The sequence below is a fragment of the Pocillopora verrucosa genome, chromosome 10, assembly GCF_036669915.1.
Source record: "Pocillopora verrucosa isolate sample1 chromosome 10, ASM3666991v2, whole genome shotgun sequence".
Lineage (NCBI taxonomy): Eukaryota > Metazoa > Cnidaria > Anthozoa > Scleractinia > Pocilloporidae > Pocillopora > Pocillopora verrucosa.
In genome coordinates this window covers 6,105,715-6,126,456 of record NC_089321.1, presented here as the reverse complement: position 1 = coordinate 6,126,456, position 20,742 = coordinate 6,105,715, and the positions used below count along the sequence as shown (strand labels likewise).

Genomic DNA, 20,742 nt, shown 5'->3' with positions numbered 1-20,742 from the left:
AATAACATCCACAGCTGTAATTAATAACCTGAGTTAAGTTAGGCAATTTCTTGAACTGAATATAATAAGGAACCAAGTTTACAGGAGAAGTTTATTTTTAATAAAAGAAAATGACTAGTTCAGTGCAGATAAAAGAATGTAAAATCGACCAGAGAAGTTTTTTAAAAGAAAAGAGAGAATTTTGTGGACCATTCATAATTACTAACACTAAAAAATGCCTCGTATTTGAGTTTTGAAATGTTTTCTCAGCCACTTAAATTGCCTTCTTCTGTGAAATAACTGCTCCTGTAAACACCAAAAGCTTTTAACATTCCATTCAAGGTTTCTAGAAACTATTCCTCTCCATTCATTTAATATTCAGATATTAATTCTCCAGACAAAGCTGTTTTGCCGGCGATTTGGGTTCACTTCGAGACGGAACTTTCTTTTAATTAACGACGTACAGGTGTAATTTAGCTCACCTATTGTTCCTATTCATGACGAGTTTTTTATTCCTAAATTTGTTATTTATTTGTTAATGAAATATCCATGGGATTTGAGGGCAAACACCACCAAGGCAAACACATCATCGACGGAAAATTACCAGTCAACGGAACGTGCACTTACTATAAATGATTCAGTTCATGTTGGTTGGTCATCTCAAGAAGAGAATTATTTTTGCTAATGAAACAAACATGGCTTTTTCATCACAATTTTACATGGTTTACGTTATATTAAATCTGCAAAGGAAAAAATATGAACGATCGAGACAAGTAAATTTTATTATTTCGCGATTCATACTCAAGATAAGTTTGTTATAAGATAAAAACGCACAGTCTAAAATGAACCAACACCCTAAGAGAGATGGAACCAAATTAAAAAAGGAAAGGTTCTGCCTTCAGATAACAACAGCCCAAGTAGGACTGACCACCCGTGGGAGACAGAACCAGGTGAAAAATAGGAAAGGTTCTTCCCTCCGATAACAACAGCCCAAATAGGACTGACTACCCAAGAGAGAAAGAACTAGTTGAACCGGGTGACAAAATTGGGGACTAAAAGTTTAAAAAAATGAAAGTTCTTCCCTCACGGAGATAAGACAGTTAGTTAAGGACTGACGAGCTCTCGAATCTTCCGTCTTAGAGGGACGTTGTCGATTCTCTCCAAAACGTCTTACAGAGATTGAATATTTGGGCTTCAAGAGAATCAGAAACTGGCATTTTTGTCGCGAGTATAATAATAACTTAGCGAACGACAAAAAGATACCTATTTCTTTGATCCGCGAGGCGATCAGAACTCAGCTGTTTTGTTGTGAATATATTGGCACCAGTGTCACCCAAGCGTGGGAGCGAGGCACACGATCTGCACGAACAAAATCAATCAAGCTTCGGCGTCCGACGAAAAACTTCACTACTGTTGTTTATTCATAATATGTTTTAATACAACGCCTCAAAATCTGGGATTGTTGGGTTGCTTTAGCCCTTCCATAGTGACTACGATGAAAATTAGGCATTTTTGGAGTCTTATACCTTAAAATCGAGTTTAGTAATTGGTGGAAAGAACCTTTCAGGAGAGCGAGGTTTGCGTATACATTACACTTTCTGTTTTGTTCACCTTTTGGGCATACCTCCTCTCATTACACAATAGCAGGGCCCAGTTGTTCAAAACCGCGATTAAACTAATCACCGATTAGGCCTAATCGGCGATTAAATTTCTTAATCGTGAGTTAGTTAGTCGTCGGTTAAAAAACGGTTGTTCAAAGGGAGATTACTCGGTCGATTTACTAATCCGCGATTAAGCATAAAATGAATTATATTAATTAATTATAATTTATTTTGTGCCAGTTTACGTCATAAAATTGCCGGAAATTTATTTTTGTCAATATGGCTTCTCCAGCGAAGAAAGTGCGGAAAGCAAACTTTTCACCCGCTGAAATTTCCGTTTTAGCGGAAAAATTTGAAGAAAATATGGACATTCTTCAAAGTAAATTTACCAACAGTATAACAAATGCAAAAAAAAAACAAGATTTGGGAAGAAATCTCGGAGGCGGTAAACGCCGTCGGTGTGCCAGCAAGATCAACGCAGGAAGTACGAGACAAGTGGGAAAAACCTCCAGAGTCACGCAAAAAGAGAATTCAGTTCCTTTAAAAGTGAATAGAAGAAGACAGGTGGTGGCCCTGCTCCCCCGAACCCATCAGAAGCCAGTTTAAAAATAATAAACATATTCAGTGACACTCCGTCATTTACTGGGTTACAGGGGTTTGAAACAGGTAAGTTTATAAATGGAAACATTATTGTAATACCTCTCAATGTCCATACCTTGCATAAAATGTATACTTCGCTAACAAACACAAAGCAAAGTGAAAATTAACGGACTTTAGACTTTTGTTTCTTTCTTATTTTCTTTTACATGTACTCCCACGTAAACAAAAAAACAAATGGCACCCGAAAAGTCTGCCTTGCTCGTAATTCTTCGTCTGTATATCCATCTATCGTGAAACCGATGCTCCTTAACTCTCTTTGCTTCCTTTTTCTTCGCCCATCAACACCAACACAACCATACAACAAGTCAGCCATGTTGTGATTTTTATTTTTTAATCTGCCGATTAAGGATTTAATCCACCTAGCGAGCAGGGTTAGATTTAACCCTTGGTTTGATCGAAGGTTAGGAATAATCGGGCTTTGAACAACAGAAACTAATCGGCGACTTAAATTTAATCGGCGATTAGCCTATTTAATCGTGGATTAGCGCTAATCGCAGTTTTGAACAACCGGGCCCAGGTTTCTATCCTTTGGTTGGGAAAGATCTAATCTCAAATCCGGCGGAAGGTTAATCTGTTCTAATCTTTCAGATGTTTAAGATAATTAGCATGGAACATTTGAATTATGACACGAGAGCACTCTCGTGTTCTAAAATCCTGCCAAAAATTTAGGACATGCTTATAGGAGGGCCAGTCTCAGCCAAAGCTCTCAACATTTTCTTTTGTCTCATGAAATACAAAATCACTGAACTCGGACAACCTGTTCTAACCTTTCTTTCACGCACCGCTCAATAGTTTTCCGTTTTTTGTTTGTACAGTCACACAGAAAGTAAAATTCCAGTTCAGACAAATGTGATATGTAGTTGAAAAAGGATCAAATAAAGAGTAATATTGAGTTTTTATCAATTTTTTTGACGAACCGCTCCGTACTTTTTCCGTTGCCCAGACTTTCACCTTTGCAAAATCACTCAATAATTGAAACTCAAGCTCGGACAATTGACGAAATGGAAGAGGGTCATACGTCAAAAAAAAATTGATAGATAATATTGATCACGTGGGTCCATCGTGCATTTAACAATCGCGATCGCGAGCTTTTCGAAAAGCTCTAAGAAGGTGTCACTTTATTTTTGGCAATGGACGGGAGAAATGGACGATAATTAAATCCCTAAAACATCCACACAATGGAAAATAAAAATAGAATTTTAATCATGCACTAAATATTTTCCCTTCGGATCAAATGAATGTTTAGGTAGCTTTCAAAAACTGCTCTGTCACTTGTTTTCAGGGTAACTTTCCCATCAAAAGCATGGAAAGACGGCTATGCGTGTTTTATGCGACGCGTATCTTGTCAACGAAAAAGCGGTACTCAGCTAGTCTTCGATATGAACAATAAGAAAAATTATGGAACGAACATCAACTAAGTTATGCTTATATTTACCTGGAAAAAGTCGTCTTCCACAACGGTGTATGAGTAAACAATTCATCTCCTTAACCCCTCAGATTCAACAACATCAACATAGTGTCTTCCGCCCCGCAATATCAAGACACTCCGAGGAAGACTGGTAACGAAAGGCTGTATCGGTCCATCAGGAAAGTTTGATGAAGCACTCAACTCTTACAGACCATTTCTAACATTTATGAGCGTAAAAATAGAAGGATTTGAGATATCAGTGCGCAGCTCTGTGATAACGGCCCTGATATTCTTATCGAAAGGATATCACCTCAGTCCTAGACTCGTTAGAAGTTTGTAATTACATTTATTTAGTTAGTGCTACTGTTGGTCAAGAACACAAACGACGAAAACTTAAAACCGTTGCAAATATTTCCCCGTGAGCCTTATAGCTTTGGAATTTCCTTTTCTTCTTTTCACTGATATATTATGTAGTCGGCATTTGTCATGCTAGAGAAATATATGTATATTTATATCAACGAAAGAAACCTCAGCTAAGTATTGAATCTTCGATGAGACTTTTCGGTATAGGCAAGTGAATTTCTGAGATTGTTGTGATATTGAAAGTAATTAATCCTCGTATGTCTAATTTCATTTTTATGCTCCAGGTCTGATATCCGGCCCATGTAAAGGCACAAAGTCCCTTAAAGGCCTCTCTTCGTTGCATTGGAGATCTAGAACATTGGAGTTGAGCTTCGCAATAGCTTGAGAGGAAGACGAATGGCATAACTGCTAATAACATTATCATTAACTCGCTATTAAGGTTCCAAGGGGTATGACATTGACGGTAGTTTTTATGTTTTATGTCAGGATTATTTTTATGCAGGTTTCATGCCGATGCTATTCGGGTTATCCTGCTGGGTGGACGACTTCTTATCAAATTGTTTTATTACGGACAACTAACTAGTTAACCGATATTTTTAAAATTTGCATTTTACGAGCGTTTTTCATCGTATGTTGTCAAAAGATTTCCTCGACCACTTTATCGTTGCGTTGTATTGTGTTTGGCGGAAACTGGAGGGAAAAATCATTAAATGAGGCAAAAAATGTTGCCATTGTAACCACATATAAATAGGGAGTCTTAAGTTAAAAAAGGCTGAATAGTTCAAAAAAGAAATTTCTAACAAAACCATCAATATACGAGTCTTATAGTTCAGTGTATTAGATCAGGTAATTCAGAGCAAAGAATATCAATGGTGTTAAAAAAGAGCAAATTATCTTGCTGGAGTTGAAATCTTATTGTACATTTCACAAGAAAGGCTTCAAGAAACATTCCGTCCATAGGCTTCGTTTTATGGACAACTGGGTTTATGATGTCTACGTTTCGGATTGTTTGGAAAACAGAAGTAAGAATTCTGCAATTTTTAAAGAATTGAAGTGCGTGATCAATAAAAGTGTTTAGATGAGAGTCTATCTTTACAGTCTAAACACGGTTGTGTTGTTATATTCACGTGTGTATTGTTAAGAAATATACTTTACAAAAGCAATGGAGGACTTTTTCCTAGGTTTCCACAAGTTCATCGAAACCGGCCAGGGTGAGCGATCGTGCATTGAGAGAGTACTCCAAAGTTCTGCATTTCCGGCTTAAATAACTCCTTTATGGTGGCTAAAACACTAAAAAATCCGTATCGCTGACAGACAATGAGGTTCAAACTTTCCTAAAGGGGAAGAAAACCAATATACTAAAAGAAAAACCGAAAGTTGCGTATTCAGTGGCTTTGGTGTCAGCATTTCTCTTGGCTGAGAATGAAAATCGACAACTGGAAGATTTGCCACTGGCCGATTTTGGCCGTTTACCTGGAAGACCTCTTCTGTCGGAGAAAGTCAATGAATGAGAATTTTGTAAATTGAAAATTACGACCATTGTTGTTTTTGAAATCATGATTCAAAGCATTTTTCCATCTTAAGAGTCAGCGCCAACGCACTCTAAGATTGTTATTCGAGGATTGTTGATTCACTTATTTTCATTCATTAATTAATGAAGTCGGCTTTTCTTCCTAGTAAAGGGCTATTGTGTTTATATGATAAACAAAATAAAACATGGTTGCTTGTAAATATGGAATTTCTCCTCTCGTGCTCAACTCGAAGAGAAATTCCATATCTACGCGCGCCCATGTATTATTCTCTATTTATTGTGCTCCCCCACCCCCCACCCCATGTATTATTCTCTATTTATTGTGCTCTCCCACCCCCCACCCCATGTATTATTCTCTATTTATTGTGCTCTCCCACCCCCCACCCCATGTATTATTCTCTATTTATCATGCTCCCCCCCACCCCATTCTAGAGAAAGTAAGGCAATATAATCATAATTCCTCACTTGTATTGCCTTATCATATATATATTTCCATAATTTTAAAATAAAACCTTCAAAAGTTTGGATTCGTTTATGTAAATTATGTAAATGAACACAAAAACTCCGGGACAAAATCGTCTCAAACGAAACAAAGACTGTAGGGGCCAAAAACACCTTCAAGCACTACGCTTTGAATATCGCGTACTGTCTTTGGATTTTATATGATCTGGGATCTGCAATATGGTTAGGTGATACGCTCCAGTCTCCGAATCGAGTTCTGGATGAACGTAGACGAGTAGACTCATATAAGAGTTGCAATTGACTAACGATAGAAACGGTAGAAAAATCTAAACGACTAGAGTGAAAAGCAATGCATTTTGTCGCTTTTAGAAAACTAAATAGCGATACAAGTGCAACGATTAGTGAGCTTCCATTCAGTTTACTTTCTCTCTGAGTGAAAAAAAAATAATCGAGGATGATGACTGAGATACCCTAACCAGCAACTGCACAGATGAATATAGTCGATAACCAAATTATAAATATTGGTGGGTTTTTTTATTGCTACAGGGAAAGGCAGAACGTCGAGTTTTCAAATGGCAAGTATCAAAATATCGGAATCATCATGAGAAGACTACCTTTATCAACCGGAGTTGGAGTTAAATTAAATACAAATGCAGCGGTAGATCAAAAGAAATAAACGTCGCCGTGTTATTTTATTTTCTAAAGTTTTGTCGGCTGGATCATTTTTCCCGTTTAATATTATATATTCTTAGGTACTAAGCAACAGCTTTTAAAAAATTAAACTCTATGATCAAGGATATAGCTCATCTCTGATAGTATTTTGCAGTTTGACCACGATAGAGTAACGGACTTGGTCCAAATTAACGCAAATCAGGTGTATGCTTCGGTTCAGCTGCAGTCAAATTAACATAGCCTAATTACTTCCTTTATGATCCCGCCTGTGAGATAGTGAACGTGAGGCTGTCAATAAATGTCTTATTCATGAGAATATTTTAAAAAAATAACACCGTCGAATTTATGACGGTACTCTTGTAGTTCTGTTCAGTAGGTTTGCTTTACTTATGACCTACCTTGCAAGAAAATAAAGTCTTTAATTAAGAAATTATTACATCAACATGATAAAGTTGGTGATTAAGTGTTGACTGTAAGAAAACCTTTACGGGCCTGTTGACTAATTATTCTAGCTTTATACTTTATCCCTACAAACTGGGTCTCATTCGCACTCTTGTTGATAGAGCCTACAAGATCAACAACACATGGTTGGGTTTCCACGAAGACATCTAGAAACTCACTGAAATCCTTAAAAAGAATTTTTTTCCAGCCAATCTGGTTCAAGGGTTGTCAATCGGTACCTTACGCTCACCGTGACGAGTGCGATCCCCCGGTCTCCGTTTCAGACACTACTACAAACTTTTATTTTAAATTACCTTACATTGGCTCTTTTTCTTTTGTCACGCAAAAAAGGGTTTGCCAATTTGCTAAGTGTTATTGTAACAACATCGATGTAAAGTTAGCTTTTCATCTTTTAAAATAGACGATATGTTTGGGGTGAAAGACCCTATCCCTCGTGGGCTCCGAACGTGAGCGAAACCACTCGACATTTACCACACACGTACGTGAGCACTTGATCAGTGATAGGACCGCTCACATTTTCATACATTTACATAATTCTCCACAATGTCGCACTCTTTGTTCTGATGAGTGTCTTAACACCTTAGGTCACGCTGCCACAACTTTTCAACTTAAAATCAAAGAAAAAAATATTATTAAATGAAACATCGACTAAAAAGTTTTTTAAGGAAAAAAGAAAATCTTGTGAACCAAAATTAAAAACATTAAAAAAGATGCCTCGTATTTCGATTTTGAAATGTTTTTCCAAGCCAGTTAAATTGCCTTCTTCCGTGATATAACTTCTCCTGTAAACACCAAAAGCTTTCATCCCATTCAAGGTTTTTAGAAACTATTCATCTTCATTTATTTGATATTCAGGTGTTGATTCTCCAGACGAAGCGGTTTTGCCGGCGGTTTGGGTAGATACGGAACTTTCGTTGAATTAACGACGTACAGGTTTAGAACAGTTTACCTGTTGTTCCTGTTCAGCTGCACTCAGAACGTCTTACGACATTTAGATATCATATTTCAGACATTTGGAAACTTAAAGTCGAGTCGTGATAGTGGTGTGTTTATTCTCTATCACTATTCCGTGGCGTGCTGTTTTCTTATTCATTCTGAAAACCGCCTTTGGTCAAATTTGACTCTAACTCAGTTTTTAAAGGATACGAAGTACTTCGTTATCAGTGAGGTAGGTTCGTAAGATTTCATACTTTTACAAAGTCTGGTTTTGGTGAGATGAAGTAAGCCGAGTTAAAGTGGGTGGAGAGAGTTTATGGAAATATGGCGATAAAATTGTCAACCCTATTTCTAATCTGACTTTCGCGGTGCGAATCAAGTTACACCTAGCCGCAAGAGCCGCCATAGTTTATGACTTCTCTAGTTTACCCAAATTCCTTTAAAAAGAAAAAACAAATTACAAATGAACCTCATATTTCTAACAAATCGTTCAAAGCCAGTTAACTTGCCTGCTTCAATGATATAACTTCTCCCGCAAAAACCAAAAGCTTTCAAAGCTCCATTCAAGGATTTTACGAACTTTTTTCCACTCGTTTAATGTGCTAATGTTAATTCTCTATTCAGCTGTTTTGTGGGTGGATTTACCACCATACAGGACGTTAATCACATTAACAATCGTGGAATTTAGGCGGATGTCTCTATCTGTAATTCTTGTTTAGCTGCATTAAAAATGCCGTTTTCCTTTCAGCTATTATCTGTCAATCATTTGGAGAAACTAAATTGGAGTTCTAATAGTGTGCATTGCCCTCTTCCTCAGCCTGCTTCTTTCTTTTCTATTTGAAAACCGCGCTTTCCGCATTTGACTTAAGCTCAGTTCGTTAAAAGGATAGAAACACTTTCGTTATCAGTGAGGTAAGTTCAAAATATTCTTAAGATTCGTTTGCAAATTCTGCCTTCGATGAGATGAGGAAAACTGAATCAATATGGACGGAAATGTGTTATTGATAATCTTAATAATCGTAACGCGACGAAAAAGATATCTTTCTCCAGCTTGTTGCTTATGATATTGACAAAGGAAGAAATTTATCCGAAGCGAGAAAAGACTATTACTTAACTTCTGGCTGTAGAAAATAAAACATAAGAGATGCTTTTGCTTTTAAGAATGTTCGTTATGTTTCACCGTACCTACAATTAATTTGTCCTTGAAGTTTTCGAGGCGGTAACAACAACAACCGTATTTCGAATAGCGGCACCGAGAAGAGGAGTAGGTCTTTCTATACTCAGCCTTTCTACTATATTTCCGAAAGATCTCTAAATTGTTTGTTGCCATCTGTCTTCGGAGGCTATAAATTTCATTCAAGCAACTGAGATCACTGGTGGCAAAGCTTTCCGCTTATTCAGTGAACATCAAAAAAGTTCATATTATTATATTCGTCTTTTTCGAAAGAAAAAAAAATGAATAGGCTGAATGATTAAATTTCCGGGTATGAATGTCGCATAAAGAAACACGAGGATCAGTTTTAGTTAACAGACGAAACTTAGTCGGTCAAAACACGTTAAAAAAAACATAAAAAGCAATAATTGACATATTTCTTTATTGAGAATGTTGAGTTCGTATTTCATTTTATCTTTAATTGAACTGTTTTCTGTTATTTTTATAGCAGCTAACAGAGCTCAGAGAAAATGCAGCCTTTCGGCTCAGCTTCAGAGTGCATTCCATGGCTTGTGGTCCTCATCATCGAATGTCTGGCCATAGTCATCCTTAATATCATCACCATTGTTGTTTTTGTGAAGAAAAAGCGTCAGCTACAGCGGCGGAGGACATATTTGATCATCCATCTGGCGATAGTCGATCTCTTAGTGGGCGCAGTCTCTGGGCCGCTAGTGATTGAAAACAGTTTCACGTTGTTGTGTCCGTTATGGAAGTACAGACGAATGACTCTTTGGTCTTATCTATCTATTGTATTTATACAGCTATTCCCGTTCACTTCCTTTGTAAATCTTACTGCTATTTCCTTAGAACGGCTACACGCAATATTTTGTCCATTCAGGCATCGCTTTGTGAGGAAATGGGTTCATAGAGCCATAATTACTGTCATTTGGTTAAAAAGTAAAAATCGTATTTACAACCTCTGGTATAACCACAGTTTTTATATGGACGGGAGTGTTTTACCGGGAAATAAAACACTGACGTCCACACTCGTAGTATCAATACGACCACCACATCCATGAACCAAGAGGCGTATTTTTCGTATGTAACACGTGGCGTGGTGATATTGGGCAACGACTGGCTGATTGGCAGCAAAATTCATTGAGGTAAGCGACGAAGATGTAAATCGGCATTTCCTGAACAACATGAGAACGAGAAAACCTAGATATCTTCTCGCCACCGAGTAAAATTCTAAGCTTATCTACCAGTGAGAGCAAAAGAGTCCCAAAACGTCGACCTTCTATTTTATTTATCATTTTTTATGAAATGAAGACAAAACGGCTCATCATATAAAAAACATTGCCAATTTTCAGGTGAAAACGTATTCAGCCCTGTAATTATAAGTATGTCATTCCACGGAAGGGTCTGAAGACTGGTTCACACGTGCGACACAAATGAAAACGCAAACGCAAATGGAAATGAAAGCGAGTTCACACGTCCAACGTAAATGCAAGGAAAGAGAGATACGCAAGCACAGTAAAAGTATTTTTCCAAGATGGCCGACAATGATTGCGCTTTTTCCGATTCACACGTGTGAGAAGCGAACACAAATACTGGCTTAAGAAGATGAAAATGTTTTTATTAACTTGGGTTGACGCTTGCGTTTGCGTTTGCATTTGCGTTGGTGGTTCACACGATCAATTCCTTGCATTTGCAATTGCGTTTTGCTAAGGTCTGGTGTGATTGATTGACAGAGGGAGGTGTGGGTATTACTCTCTTAGGAAATTAATTAAACTTTTTAGAGGCAGCACAATAGAAATATTATACGTACTTCAAATCGTGTAATAACCCAAGTCAATGTGCCACTTTGGAACTTAAGAACATCTCGGATATATGGTTGGAAAGTTCGAAGGACGCTTGGATTTGATGTGTTCAGACAGCGAGTATTTGTATTGCTAAAAAAGATTTTGTGCCATCAGTTTTTTGCTTTCTTTCAAAGTATAATTAGGGACAGATAACTAAAATGAGGAAAATAGCCGCGCTTTTTTTTTTGCAATGGGAGCGAAATAGAGGTTCAGCTTTTCATTCAGACCGAAGAGACTAAATTCTGTTGTTATCGTCCCTGAGGAATCCTGGTAACTGGTTGTGATAAAAATTGCAATTCTGATATAAGTTAACTAGCCTAATCCGAATCAAGTGACACCTTGCCGCAAGAGCCGCCATAGTTAATGACTTCTGAGGTTGACACACAGCCCACTGCAACCCCGCCTCCCAGGGAGAAAAATACTGGTAAAGCGTATTTTTTTCCAAAGCTGCGTTTATTGATTTGGGTTGAGATATTCACTTTATTAACGATCCACCCATTAATGGAGACTTAATAAAAACAAGAAAAACAACAACAAACAAAAAATAGATAAATGAGTTTCCACAAGTTCGTCGAAACCGACTAGGGTGAATAATCGTGCACTGAGAGAGTACTCCATAGTTCTGCATTTCCGGTTTAAAGCAACTTCTTCTTTAATGCTCGCCTGTCCCTAGCCCCCTTCGAGAGCAAGTACGGAAATATAAGTCCTCACTTGAATTGCCTCACTATGTATACATTTCCATACGTTTAAAATACAGCCTTTAAAACTTTGGATTCGCCTATGTAAATTATGTAAATGAACACAAAAACTCCGGGACAAAATCGTCTCAAACAAAACAAAGACTATATAGGTACCGAACACCTTAAAACCCTAGGCTTTGAATATCGCGGGTTGACTTTGGATTTTATGTGATCTAGGGTCCTGCAAAATGGTTACGCGATACGCTCCAGTCTCTGAATTGAATCCTGGCTGAGCGTAGACGAGAACACTAAAGATAGAAACGGTACAAATATCTAAATGATTAAAATGACAAGAAATGCATTTTTTCGCTTCTAGAAAACTAAACAACGATACAAGTGCAACGAATCGTGAGCTTCCGGTTAGTTTTCCTTCTCTTTTGAGTGGAACGAAAAATAATCTAGGAAGATGACTGAATTAACCTGTTTAGCAACTGCACAGATAACTCAGAGAGAAATTAGATAGAATGAGGGACACATGATGGGGTCTAAAAAATAAAATCATAACTGCTGCTTCTTGCCATCAGAGGCATTAGAAACACCACTTTGTGTAGCCATAACCAAATGATAAATATTTGGTGTTTTTATTGCTGCGGGAAAAGACAGAACGTCGAGTTTTCAAACGGCAAGTATCAAAAAATCGGAATCATCATAAGGAGAAAATACTACCCTTTTTCACTGGAGTTAAATTTAAGTTTAATACAAATGCACCGGCAGATCAAAAGAGTTAAATGTCACCGTGTGATTTTATTTTGTAACATTTTGACGACTGTATCATTTTTTCCCTTAATGTCATATATTCTCAATTACTAACCGACAGCTTTTAAAAAGTTCAACTCTGCGATCTAGCAAATAGCTCATCTCCGAGAGTATTTTGCAGTTTGAAATTAGTTCAAATTAAGGCAATACAGGTGTATGCTTCTATCCAAAATTTCGGTTTAGCTGCTCTCAAATTAACACGTTCTAATTACCTCCCTTACTTCTGCTTCAATGATATAATTTCTCTTGTAAAAACAAAAAGCTTATGCTGATTCTCTATATTCATTTGTTTTGTGGGTGAATTTACGACGATGCAGGACTTTAATCACACGAAGAATCGCGGAGTTTAGGCGGATGCTTTTATCTGTAATTCTTGTTTAGCTGCACTAAAAATGCCCTTCTCCTTTCAGCTATTATCTGTCAATCATTTCAAAAAACCAAATTGAAGTTCCAATAGTGATAAGTTTAGTCTGCATTACATTCTTCCACAGCATGCTACTTCTTTTCTATTTGAAAACCGTCCTTTCTGCATTTGACTTAAAATACTGGTTTGTCTGAAAAGAAAGAAGAAAGAAACTTGAGCCTGTTTGAACTTTGCTGAATGAACTTGGTTTGTTTGTTGTTTGGAATATTAATTGACAGCAAGATTCGTTGTGGTAAGCGGGGAAGATGTAGATGTATTTCCCGAACAACAAGGGAACGAGAAAACCAAGATTTTCAAGGAATTTATCGAAAGTTGCGACTAAACACAGGTCAATTTTTCATCTGTCCGTGCTGAACGGCCTTCAAAGGTTTGTAATGATCAGTGATGAGTGATCTTATAAGCTTTAAATTACTCCAAAACGATGCAGAGATTGTTAATATCTTGTCACAACCTCCACTAATTTCATTCAAATGTGACAAAAACATTGGCAACTTTTCGGTCTGAAGTTCATTTCAAACCAATGACCAACCTGGAACCTTCAAATGCGCTCGCTCACGATGCAAAACTTGTCCTTTCATTCATAACGTAGGTAAAATTTTGGGACCCAAGAGATCCATTAGGATCTCTTATGTGCACCTCAGCCAATGTCATTGGCTGAGGTGGCACAACTTGGCATAACTTGCACTCATTACAAAAAGTTATACATTAGGTGACCGATTCCGAGAACACCTTCGCGACGTAGAAAGAAATGACAAGGACGCATCCAAACCAGTCGCAATACACTTCAGTCTCCCTAATCATTCTAAACAGCACATGGCAGTTAGCGGTCTTTCCCTACATCTAGGCATTTCGGAAAGCCACAAAACTCTAGAACAAAAATTTATCTTCCAAATCGGCATTCTTAATCCTCATGGTATCAACAAGCGCTAGCGCTTTTCATTCAACTAATTTATTCTTGTTTTCTTGTCACCATATTCTCACCAATAGCGTGGCTCCATTTCTGCATATGAACCCGCACAAAACCCACAATTCCTTCAATCGCTATGACAAAGGACTAACGCTCGAAACGTCAGCCCTTAATCTCTTTACGGTGGCCAATTTACGTTTTCAACTCAGTTGATAACACTTAATTACCCTGTTATACTCTCCCACCGACGCAGCACCACAGTTTCTTTAGAAAGTTACCCCCTATGTTCATATGATGAATACCTCACTCGTTTGCTGCGCTCACTCGTTTGATACTGATCTGGCCACTCGAACATACAATTCATGTCTTCTCTTCACTGTGTAATATCCGCTATATATTGACCAGAGGGTACTCACAGCAGGCGTGTCTGTTTATGAACACGTAAACTCTCGCTAGGGGCCATTTTTTTGTTTGCAAAAGAGTCCAAAACGCAGACCTTTTATTTTTAATTATAATTCTCTATAGAGAAGGTAGAACGTCGTGAAATGAAAACAGAACGGCTCAACATAAGAGAAACATTGCCAATTGTCAGATTGAAAACACATTCAGCTTTATAATTATAAGTATGTCGTTCTATCTAAGGATCTGAAGACTGGTTCACACGTGCGATGCAAATGCAAACGCAAACGCAAATGGAAATGCAAGCGAATTCACACGTTCAACGCAAACGCAAGGAAAGAGTGATACGCAAGCGCAAGAAGTATTTTTCCAAGATGGCCGACAATGATTGAGCTTTTGCCGATTCACACCTGTGGGAAGCGAACGCAAATACAAACTTCAGAAAATGAAAATGTTTCATCATACAAACTACTGTGTTATACAAAGATTTCCAGCCCTGATGAAAGTGTGTTTGATATCGCTAATCAGCTGCTGACACGTTACACGCCTTTCGCGCCGCTCGGTCAGGTTGATGAAAGAACGGCAAAGCCTTCACCATTCTCAATTCAAGGTCGTTTGTCGGAATATTTTCCAATTATGGCTGCTGGAAAACTGAAATATCCGTATCGACGCTTACAGACAGTGACGTTGAAACTTTGTTAGAAAGGAAAAATACCAAAATACGAAATGAAAAACCGACAGTTACGTATTTAGTGGCTTCAGTAATGGCATTTCTCGCGGCTGCGAAAGAAAATCGACAACTGGAAGATTTGCCATAGCCGATTATGGCCGTTTACCTGAATGATTTCTTCCGCCGGTAAGGACCAATTCATTTTGTATACTGAAAATTAGGCCCATTGTTTTTGTTGTGATTCAACGCATGTTTTCATCTTGAGTGCGCCAATGCACTTTACAATTTGTATTCGGAGATTGTCGATCTTTTTATTTTCATTCATTAATAGAGTCGACTTTTCTTGTCAGTAAAGTGTTATTGTGTTTATATGAAAAATTTCTCGTCACTTGTTCAACTCGACATCCCACTCGTTCGCTGCCCTCACTCGTGAGCTGTCGAGTTAAACACTCGAAGAGAAATTCCATATCTAAGCGCGCCCATGTATTATCATGTGTTATTCTCTATTTTATTTCTTGCGTTGACGCTTGCGTTTGCATTTGCATTTGCGTTGGGGTAGGCCTCTCAAAGTTACATTAGGGATCTAGAACATCGGGGTCTAGCTTCGCAAAAGCATGAGAGGACAAAATAAAGAAAAAGACGAATGGCGAAACTACTAGTAAAATTATTATAGACTCGCTATTAAGGTTCCAAGCCGGTAAATATTTAAGTTTACTTTCGGTATAATATTGACGGCGGTTTTTATATTACGATTTTTTTAAAAACAGGTTTCATGCCGATGCAATTCGAGTCATCCTGCATGTGTAGACGACCTCTTATCAAATTGTTTTATTACGAACAACTAACTACCGCAGTAAAACGATATTTTTTAAGTTTGTAATTTGCGACCGTTTTTCAGATCTTGATGTCAAGAGATTTTTTCGACCACTTTATCGTTGCGTTTTATTGCGTTTGGTAGAAAACAAGAGGGAAACTGAATCATTAAACGAGGCAGAACATTTAGCCATCGCAACCAAATACAAATTGGGAGTCTTCAGTTTCAAAATGGCTGATTTGTTTAAATGAGGAATTTCTAACAAAGCCATCAATATACGAGTCTTATAGTTCAGTGTATTAGATCAGCTATTTCAGTGCAAAGAATATCAATGTTTTTAAAAAGAGCAAATTGTCTTCCCGAAATTAAAATCTTACTGTACATTTCACAAGAAAGGCTTCAAGAAACATTCCGTCCATAGGTTTCGTTTTATGGGCAACTGGGTTTATGATGTCTACGTTTCGGATTGATTGGCAAACAGATGTAAGACCCCTGCAGTTTTCAAGAATTGAAGTGCGTGATCAATAGAAGTGTTTAGATGAGAGTCTATGTTTACAGTCTAAACACGGTCTAAACACGGTTGTGTTGTTATATACACGTGTGTATTGTTAAGAAATATACTTTACAAAAGCAATGAAGAACTTTTTACTAAGTTTCCACAAGTTCATCGAAACCGGCCAGGGTGAGCGATCGTGCATTGAAAGAGTACTCCAAAGTTCTGCATTTCCGGCTTAAATAACTCCTTTTATCACATAAACTGTGGTGTTATACGGGGATTCCGGCCCTGAGAAAAGCCGTAACAACACACGTGAAGAAATATCGTATTTTTTCACGTATGTTGATATAGCCAATCAGCTGCTTATACGTCACTCGCCTTTGGGCCACTCAGTCAGGTTGATGAATGAACGGCATAGCCTTCACAATTCTCATTACAAGTTGTTTGTCAGAGCTTTCTTGAATTATGGTGGCTAAAACACTAAAAAATCCGTATCGCTGACAGACAATGAGGTTCAAACTTTCCTAGAAGGGGAAGAAAACCAATATACTAAAAGAAAAACCGGAAGTTGCGTATTCAGTGGCTTTGGTGTCAGCATTTCTCTCGGCTGAGAATGAAAATCGACAACTAGAAGATTTGCCATTGGCCGATTTTGGCCGTTTACCTGAAAGACTTCTTCTGTCGGAAAGGAGAAAGTCAATGAATGAGAATTTTTTAAATTGAAAACTACGACCATTTTTGTTTTTGAAATCATGATTCAACCCATTTTTCCATTTTAAAAGTCAGTACCAACGCACTTTACGACTTTTATTCGAGGATTTTTGATTCACCTATTTTCATTCATTAATGAAGTCGGCTTTTCTTCCTAGTAAAGGGCTATTGTGTTTATATGATAAACAAAATAAAACATGGTTGCTTGTAGATATGGAATTTCTCTTCTCGTGCTCAACTCGAAGAGAAATTTCATATCTACGTGCGCCCATGTATTATTCTCTATTTATCATGCTCCCCCACTGCCTACCCCATTCTAGAGAAAGTAAGGCTGCAATATAATCATAATTCCTCACTTGAATTGCCTCATTATGTATATATATTTTCGTACGTTTAAAATACAGCCTTCAACAGTTTGGATTCGTTTATGTAAATTATGTAAATGAACACAAAATTCCGGGACAAACTCGTTTCAAATAAAACAAAGACTCTAGGAGCCAAAACACCTTCAAGCACTACGCTTTGAATATCGCGTACTGTCTTTGGATTTTATTTGATCCGGGATCTGCAATATGGTTAGGCGATACGCTCCAGTCTCCGAATCGAGTTCTGGCTGAACGTAGACGAGTAGACTCGTATAAGAGTTGCAATTGACTAGCGATAGAAACAGTAGAAACATCGAAACGACTAGAATGAAAAGCAATGCATTTTGTCACTTTTAGAAAACTAAATAGCGATACAAGTGCAACGATTAGTGGGCTTCCGTTCAGTTTTCTTTCTCTCTGAGTGGGAAAAAATAATCGAGAATGATGTCTGAGATAGCCTAACCAGCAACTGCACAGATAACTAAGAGAGAAATTAGATAGAATGGGGAACACATGATAGGGTCTCAAAAATAAACGCATAACCGCAGCTGCTTGCCATCAGAGGTATTAGAACCACCACTTTGAATGTAGCCGATAACCAAATTATAAATATTGGTTGGTTTTATTGCTTCAGGGAAAGGCAGAACGTCGAGTTTTCAAATGGCAAGTATCAAAAAATCGGAATCATCACGAGGAGAGAAGACTACCTTCATTAACCGGAGTTAGAGTTAAATTAAATACAAATGCAGCGGTAGATCAAAAGAAATAAACGTCACCGTGTTATTTTATATTCCGAAGTTTTGTCGGCTGGATCATTTTTTCCGTTTAATATAATATATTCTTAGGTACTAATCAACAGCTTTTAAAAAATTAAACTCTATGATCAAGGAAATAGCTCATCTCTGATATTATTTTGCAGTTTGACTACGATAAAGTAACGGATTTAGTCCAAATTAACGCAAATCAGGTGTATACTTCAATCCAAAATTCGGTTCAGCCGCACTCAAAATAACATACTCTACTTACCTCCTTTATGATCCTGCCTGTGAGACAGTGAACGCGAGGCTGCCAATAAATGTCTTATTCATGAGAATATTTTTAACTTAAGATATGAGATTACAACTGTATTAGTTTCAAAAAATTACACCGTCGAATTTATGACGACACTCTTGAAGTTCTGTTCAGTAGGTTTGCTTTACTTATGACCTACCTTGCAAGAAAATAAAGTCTTTAATATAGAAATTACTACATTAACATCATAAAGTTGGTGATGTTGACTGTTGACTAATTATTTTAGCTTTATACCCTATCCCTACAAACTGGTTCTCATTCGCACTCTTGTTGATAGAGCCTACACAATCAACAACGCATGGTTGGGTTTCTACGAAAACATCTAGAAACTCACTGAAATCCTTAAAAAGAATCTTTTTCCAGCCCATCTGGTTGAAAGGGTTGTCAATCGGTATCTCACGCTCACCCGTGATGAGTGCGATCCCCCGGTCTCCATTTCAGACACTACTACTAACTTTTATTTTAAATTACCTTACATTGGCCCTTTTTCTGTTATCACGCAAAAAAGGGTTCGCCAATTTGCTAAGTGTTATTGTAACAACATCGATGCAAAGTTAGCTTTTTCATCTTTTAAAATAGGCGATATGTTTGGGGTGAAAGACCCTATCCCTCGTGGGCTCCGTATGTGTGTGGTTTACAAGTTTTTATGTGCGAGCTGTAATGCCTGCTATGTGGGCGAAACCCCTCGACATTTATCCACACGCGTAAGTGAGCACTTGATCAGTAATGGGAACTCTCATATTTTCAGATATTTACATAATTTTCCACAATGTCGCACTCTTTGTTCTGATGAGTGTTGTAACACCTTAGATCACGCTGCCACAACTTTTCAACTTAAAATCAAAGAAAAAACTATTACCAAATGAAAAATCGACTAAAGAAGTTGTTTAAGTAAAAAAGAAAATCTTGTGAACCAAAATTAAAAACATTAAAACAGATGCCTCGTATTTCAATTTTGAAATGTTTTTCCAAGCCAGTTAAATTGCCTTCTTCTGTGATATAACTTCTACTGTAAACACCAAAAGCTTTCATCCCTCCATTCAAGGTTTCTAGAAACTATTCATCTTCATTTATTTGATATTCAGGTGTTGATTCTCCAGACAAAGCGGTTTTGCGGGCGGTTTGGGCAGATACGGAACTTTCTTTGAATTAACGACGTACAGGTTTAGAACAGTTTACCTGTTGTTCCTGTTCAGCTGCACTCAGAACGTCTTACGACATTTAGATATCATATTTCAGACATTTGGAAACTTAAAGTCGAGTCGTGATAGTGGTGTGTTTATTCTCTATCACTATTCCGTGGCGTGCTGTTTTCTTATTCATTCTGAAAACCGCCTTTGGTCAAATTTGACTCTAACTCAGTTTTTAAAGGATACGAAGTACTTCGTTATCAGTGCGGTAGGTTCGTAAGATTTCATTCTTTTACAAAGTCTGGTTTTGGTGAGATGAAGTAAGCCGAGTTAAAGTGGGTGGAGAGAGTTTATGGAAATATGGCGATAAAATTGTCAACCCTATTTCTAATCTGACTTTCGCGGTGCGAATCAAGTTACACCTGGCCGCAAGAGCCGCCATAGTTTATGACTTCTCTAGTTTACCCAAATTCCTTTAAAAAGAAAAAACAAATTACAAATGAACCTCATATTTCTAACAAATCGTTCAAAGCCAGTTAACTTGCCTGCTTCAATGATATAACTTCTCCCGCAAAAACCAAAAGCTTTCAAAGCGCCATTCAAGGATTTTACGAACTTTTTCTTTCCACTCGTTTCTTTCCACTCGTTTAATGTTAATTCTCTATTCAGCTGTTTTGTGGGTGGATTTACCACCATACAGGACGTTAATCACATTAGCAATCGTGGAGTCTAGGCGGATGTCTCCGCTATCTGTAATTCTTGTTTAGCTGCACTAAAAATGCCGTTTTCCTTTCAGCTATTATCTGTCAATCATTTGGAGAAACTAAATTGGAGTTCTAATAGTGATAAGTTTAGTCTGCATTGCCCTCTTCCTCAGCCTGCTACTTTCTTTTCTATTTGAAAACCGCGCTTTCCGCATTTGACTTAAGCTCAGTTCGTTAAAAGGATAAAAACACTTTCGTTATCAGTGAGGTAAGTTCAAAATATTCTTAAGATTCGTTTGCAAATTCTGCCTTCGATGAGATGAGGAAAACTGAATTAATATGGACGGAAATGTGTTATTGATAATCTTAATAATCGCAACGCGTCGAAAAAGATATCTTTCTCCAGCTTGTTGCTTATGATATTGACAAAGGAAGAAATTTATCCGAAGCGAGAAAAGACTATTAC

General features: G+C 37.5%; 1 protein-coding gene across 1 annotated transcript in view; it reads left to right on the top strand.

Annotated features, from left to right (window-relative positions):
- LOC131786990 (arf-GAP with GTPase, ANK repeat and PH domain-containing protein 1) overlaps positions 1-20,742 on the top strand; it is a 296,718-nt gene that overhangs the window by 70,423 nt on the left and 205,553 nt on the right. The window lies entirely within an intron of this gene.